The sequence below is a fragment of the Chiloscyllium plagiosum genome, unplaced genomic scaffold, assembly GCF_004010195.1.
Source record: "Chiloscyllium plagiosum isolate BGI_BamShark_2017 unplaced genomic scaffold, ASM401019v2 scaf_8684, whole genome shotgun sequence".
Lineage (NCBI taxonomy): Eukaryota > Metazoa > Chordata > Chondrichthyes > Orectolobiformes > Hemiscylliidae > Chiloscyllium > Chiloscyllium plagiosum.
This window is the reverse complement of record NW_025200970.1, coordinates 1-6909: the sequence shown is the minus strand read 5'-3', so window position 1 is coordinate 6909 and position 6909 is coordinate 1. Positions and strand designations below refer to the sequence as shown.

The following is a 6909-nucleotide window of genomic DNA, read 5'->3' as shown; positions in this document are numbered from 1 at the left end:
CCAGAACTGTACGCAATATTCCAAATGTGGTTATACAACTGTAACATGACCAGATGACTCTTGTACTCAATATCCCATCTGATGAAGGAAAGTATGCCATATGTCTTTTTGACCACTCGATTGACATGCGTTACCATCTTCAGGGAACAGTTAACCTGAATACCTAGATCTCTCTGTACATCAATTTTCCCCAGGTATTTTCCATTTACTGTGTAGTTCACTCTTGAATTGGATCTTCCAAAACGCAGCATCCTGCCTTTGCTCGGATTGAACTCCATCTGCCATTTGTCTGCCCAGTGCTCCAATTTATCTATATTCTTCTATATTCTATGACAGTCCCCTTCACTATCTGCTACTCCACCAATCTTAGTGTCGTCTGCAAACTTGCTAATCAGACCACCTATATTTACCTACAGCACAGATACCTGTGGAACACCACGGGTCACATGTCTCCATTTTGAGAAACTCCCTTCCACCACTGCTCTCAGCCTCCTGTTGCCCAGCCAGTTCTCTATCTATCTGGATCTCATGTTACTTCACCTTCTCTATCAGCCTACCATGGGGAACTTACCAAAGGTCTTACAAAAGTCCCTGTATATGGCATCTGCAGCCCTTCCCTCATCAATCAAATTTGTGACTTCCTCAATTAATTCTATTAAGTTGGTAAGAGATGACCTTCACTACACAAAACCATGTTACCTATCACTGATAAGACTATTTTCTTCCAAATGGGAATAGATCCTATCCCTTAGTATCTTCTCCAGCAGTTTCCCTAACACTGACATCAGGCTCACAAGTCTATAATTACCTGGATTATCCCTGCTACCCTTCTTAAACAAGGGGAAAACGTTAGCAATTTTCCAGTCTTCCAGAACCACACCCATGTTCAAGGATACTGCAAAGATACCTGTTAAGGCCCCAGTTATTTCCTCTCTTGCTTCTCTCAGTAACCTGGGATAGATCACATCCTGACCTGGGGACTTGCCCATCTTAATGGTTTTTAGGATATCCAACACTTCCTCCCTCCTTATGATCTGGAGTAATCAAACATTTATCCTTAACCCCAACATCCATCACGTCCCTCTCCTCGGTGAAAACTGGTGCAAAGAACTCGTTAAAAATCTCACCCATTTTCTCTGACTCCACTTTCCTCCATTGTCCTTGAGTGGGCCAACCCTTTCTCTAGTTGCTCTCCTGCTCCTTATATATGAATAAAATGCTTTGGGATTTTCCTTAATCCTCTTTGCTTAAGATATCTCATGGCCCCTTCAAGCCCTCTTAATTCCTCGTTTCAAATTGTTCCTACATTCCCGATATTCTTTCCAAGCTTCGTCTGCCTTCAGTCGCTTGGACCTTATGTATGCTTCATTTTCCCTCTTAGCTTGTCTCACAATTTCTCCTGTTATTCGTGGTTCCCTAATCTTGCCATTTCTATCCCTCATTTTTACAGGAACGCATCTCTCCTGAACTTTAATCAACATCTCTTTAAAAGCCTCCCACATATTAAATATGGGTTTCCCTTCAAAAAGCTGTTCCCAATCTCCATTCTCCAGCTCCTGCCGAATTTTGGAATAGTTGGCCTTGCCCCAATTTAGCATTCTTCCTTTCGGACCACTCTTGGCTTTGTCCATGTGTATTTTAAAATTTATGGAATTGTGATCACTATTTCCAAAGTAATCCCCTACTGAAACTTCAACCACCTGACCAGGCTCAATCCCAACACCAGGTCCAGTATGGCCCCTTCCCAAATTGGACAATTTACATACTGCTCTAGAAAACCTTCCTGGATGCTCCATGCAAATTCTGCTCCATCCAGACCTCTTAACACTAAGTGAATCCCAATCCATGTTGAGAAATTAAAATCTCCTATCACCACCATCCTGTTGCTCCTACATATTTCCATAATCTGTTGGGAGGTCTGTAGTACAGCCCCAACATTTTTACCGCACCCTTCCTATTTCTGAGCTCTGCCCATATTAGAATTAGAATTCCTACAGTGTGTGAACAGGCCCTTTGGCCCAACAAGTCCACACCAACCCTCTGAAGAGTAACCCATCCCGCTACCCTATATTTAAGCCTGACCAATCACCTACCCTGTGGACAATTTAACATGTCCAATTCACCAAACCTGCGCATTTTTGGCTTGTGGGAGGAAACTGGAGCACCCGGAAGAAACCCACGCAGACACGGGGAGGATGTACAAACTCCACACAGTCACCCAAGGCTGGAATCGAACCCGTGTCCCTGGCATTGTGAGGCAACAGTGCTAACCACTGAGTTACCATACCGCCCTACTGTCTTCCATAGTGCCGTTCTCTGACCAGCCTGCAATTCCTCCATCCCTTTTCCCTCCCTCTTTATCCCGCCTGAAGCATCAGTATCCTGGGGTATTTAGTTGCCAATTATGCCCTTATCTCAACCAAGTCTCAATAATAGAACTTCCACTCTCGATTTAAGAGCATAGATGGATCAATTTTAAATAGAGACATTGAACCATACAGCACAGAAACAGATACAACGTGTCCGTACCATTCAAATTTCATTTGGCCCATGTCCCTCCAAACCTTTCATATTCATGTACCTGCCTAAATTTCTTTTAAACATTTTAACTATAACCCCCTCTACTATCTTCCTCTGGAAGTTCATTCCACATACGAACCACCCTCTGTGTGAAAAATGTGCCTCCTAGGTCCCTGTTAAATCTTTTCCCTCTCAGCTTGGTCCCAGTTTGGGACCCACCCATGCTAGGGAAAAGCCTATTGCCACTTACCTTATTTGTTCCCCTCATGAATTTATCAAACTCTATAAGGTCACTTGCAACATGCCAATGAAAAGAGTCCGAACCAATCCAGCCTCTCCTTCTAACTCAAACCCTCCAGTCGTCGCAACATCCTGATGAATATATTCAGGATGAACTCCAATTTAGTAATATCCATCTTGCAGCAGGACCTGACCTGCACATTTTTGGCCTGTGGGAGGAAACCAGAGCACCCGGAGGAAACCCACACAGCGAAACTGTACACAGTACTCCAAACGTGGCCTCACCAAATTCAACATAATGCTCCAACTACTTAGTCAATGGAGATGAGCAATGACCTCATGGCATGGTGGTTCAGTGGTTAGTACAGCTGCCTCACAACACCAGGGGCCTTGGTACGATTCCAGTGTTGGGCGACTATCTGTGCAGAGTTTGCAGGTTCTCCCTGTGTCTGCATGGGTTTCTTCTGGGTGCTGATTTTCTCCCACAGTCCAATGATGTGCAGGTCAGGTGAATTGGCCATTTTAAATTGCTCCTGGGAAGAGGGTTGAAGGTGACAAGGTGAGCTTGGAGAGGACATGAGGGGGATAGGAGAGAATTTCGGGAGAAATTGGAGTTATGGGCGAGGGAAGAGGAGGGTATTGAAGGAACGTTGACCCAGTGGAGAATTGGAAAGGAGGGAACCAACAGATGATTGAATGCATCTATCCAGTTCTGAGAGGAGTTTAATCAAAATGGAAAAATGTTTATAATCACAATGGAGAGAAGAATATCTCTCACTGTTGGAAAAATGGTGAGGAAGGATGTATATAATTAAACACAGATAGAAACATCTCAGAGTGATCAACTCGATGAGCTGACATGACCTTTAAGACATTATCCAAGAGATTGCAAACTAATCCTTCAGGATGATAACTGCAGATTTTAGGAAGGTAAATTGGCATTTTGAATGATTCTCTTGAACTGCGTTGTCCCCACACTGAGTGTGTCTCATTCTTACACAGTTTAAACATTCCCATAACCAGCCTCCTTGTCAAAATTGCAGTTTGGGTCAATATACCATTCTCGATGTGCACTGATGGAATGAATCAATTTCATTTCCCCAATTTTACTCTGAAATAGAAACAGAAATGAAGGGACTGGCAACCAGAGAAAATCAGCATTCAATATTATTAATCCCATCAAAGGATTAAACTCATCATTAATTATTGAATGAGGGTAATTATCACTACTGAATGGGGTTTGATTATTAATACACTGAACGGTGTGGGGAGTGATTATCGATACTGAACGGTGTGGGGATTGATTATCGATACTGAACGGTGTGGGGAGTGGTTATCGATACTGAATGGTGTGGAGAGCGATTATCGATACTGAACCGTGTGGGGATTGATTATCGATACTGAACGGTGTGGGGAGTGATTATCGATACTGAATGGTGTGGAGAGCGATTATCGATACTGAACGGTGTGGGGATTGATTATCGATACTGAACGGTGTGGGGAGTGATTATCAATACTGAACGGTGTGGGGAGTGATTATCGATACTGAACGGTGTGGGATTTGATAATCGATACTGAACGGTATGGGGAGTGATTATCGATACTGAACGGTGTGGGGATTGATTATCGATTCTGAACGGTGTGGGGAGTGATTATCGATACTGAATGGTGTGGGATTGATTATCGATACTGAACGGTGTGGGGAGTGATTATCGATACTGAACGGTGTGGGGTTTGATAATCGATAGTGAACGGTATGGGGAGTGATTATCGATACTGAATGGTGTGGGCAGTAATTATCGAGACTGAACAGTGTGGAGATTGATTAACTATACTGAATGGTGTGGGGAGTGATTATCTATACAGAACGGTGTGGGGAGTGATGAACTATACTGAATGGTGTGGGGAGTGATTATCGATACTGAACGGTGTGGGGATTGATTATCAATACTGAACGGTGTGGGGATTGATTATTGATACTGAAGGGTGTGGGGAGTGGTTATCGATACTGAATGGTGTGGAGAGCGATTATCGATACTGAACGGTGTGGGGAGTGATTATCGATACTGAACGGTGTGGGGAGTGATTATCGATTCTGAACGGTGTGGGGAGTGATTATTGATACTGAACGGTGTGGGATTGATTATCGATACTGAACGGTGTGGGGAGTGATTATCGATACTGAATGGTGTGGGCAGTGATTATCGAGACTGAACAGTGTGGGGATTGATAAACTATACTGAATGGTGCGGGGAGTGATTATCTATACAGAACAGTGTGGGGAGTGATGAACTATACTGAATGGTGTGGGGAGTGATTATCGATACAGAACGTTGTAGGAGTGATTATCGATACTGAATGGTGTGGGGATTGATTATTTATACTGAACGGTGTGGGGAGTGATTATCGATACTGAACGGTGTGGGAGTGATTATCGATACTGAACGGTGTAGGGAGTGATTATCGATACTGAATGGTGTGGGGATTGATTATTGATACTGAACGGTGGTGGACTTGTTGGGCCGAAGGGCCTGTTTCCACACTGTAAGTAATCTAATATTTCAGTTACATGGTGTATTTTAATTCATTGAATGGTCTTTGATCTTGAACCAGGGAACAGCTTCCTTCATCTTTTTATTCACTTTGACTCTCTGACCCTTCATTTCTCGCATAATCAGTGAATATTTAAACACCCGTGTTTCATACTCAAGCTTTTAAGAATAGAATTAGTTGTAAATTATCCAAATAGGTGGTACATTGAATGATTCCAACTTTAGTGAAGTACCTATAATATTCATGAGGGGATGAAGGATGATTAGCGTGATAATACAATTTTTACTTAACCTCTGAAATGCATTTTGTTCTCACAGTGTGGCAAATGTTGCCAACACCAGCGTGTATTCACTCTGCAAGTTTAGAAATGATTCTACGCAGGATGTTGACAGGGTCACTGTGTACCACGAATTCAGAGACAACACAAACAACATCTCCACCTTAGGGATCTACTCATTGGACAATAACAGCCTCTACGTAAATGGTATGGAACATTTAAAGATATATGTTGTGCTCTTGAATTTTATTCTACATGATTAGCCATTTCATTCAGAATGAATTAAGTCCATTTCAAACAATGCATGAAATTTTGCTCTAATTTTTAAAATGAAAATTCCACATGGTACATGACACTTACAACATTTCAATCTTTCGTACAGGTTATCATGAAACAACACCTTTACCAAGTAAGTCTGCTTCTTATTTTTAGATTCATGTAAAGTTTGTAATATTCCCATTGTAAACTAAAAGCAACTCTTCCGCTTATGAGTGTTACTGTATTTTCAAATAAAGTTATCTATGTGGGGACTCAATGGTTTCCCTATTATTCTTGGGCATTAATATTTTTCTCTGTATTGTTGAAGCTGAATTCTGGTATTGAGAATTCCTTGAATTTTCAATTAATGTTTGTCTGTGTTGCTTTGCATCCAATCTTCTTGGTATAAGGAGTATTGCAAACTGTTATTTAAAGCTAGATGGCATTATACAGAATATAATACTTGCTAGTAAACTGACAACAGAAATCTGAAATTTCCAGTGTGAAGATCTATTTATTCGGTTTATTCAGTTTAAACAGTTCATTCCATGACATCTGGACATATAGTTTGTCTGCACAGACAGCATGCAGCAAAATCAGAAAAACAAGCACTCAAATGGGCAAATATATCTCTCAACATTTACAGAATGCTGTCAATAATCTTGAACTTTGTTGTTTGGATATTTGTTTAGACCTTTACGGCTTTTGTGGGTTGCAGGAAGGATGTTCATCTGGAAATGTATATTTTAATTTCAGACTAATGTTCTCCTTGTGTCTTCTGCTAGCATTACCACCAGCATTGCCAACAACACACACTCCAAATGGGACAGAGGAGCCCATTGAATTTAATGTGACCTTCATAATCACCAACCTTGAGTTTACACAAAGTCTACAAGATTCCAATTCTTTGTTATACAGTTCTGCATCAAATATAATTTCCCACCAGGTAACACGTAGATTTCAGTATCATACCAACACATATTTTGTTTCAGTTAGTGATAAAAGAAAATGATCTACTGAAATTATTTTACAATTTATGAAACCTTTCCCTTCCACTAAAA

General features: G+C 41.3%; 1 long non-coding RNA gene across 1 annotated transcript; it reads left to right on the top strand.

The window, feature by feature from the left end:
* The first annotated feature begins 5627 nt into the window (after positions 1 to 5627).
* On the top strand, positions 5628 to 6783 carry LOC122546113. Its single transcript, XR_006310671.1, has 3 exons — positions 5628 to 5797; positions 5973 to 5999; positions 6634 to 6783. It is a non-coding gene; the product is annotated as an uncharacterized LOC122546113 (long non-coding RNA).
* Positions 6784 to 6909: the final 126 nt, after the last annotated feature.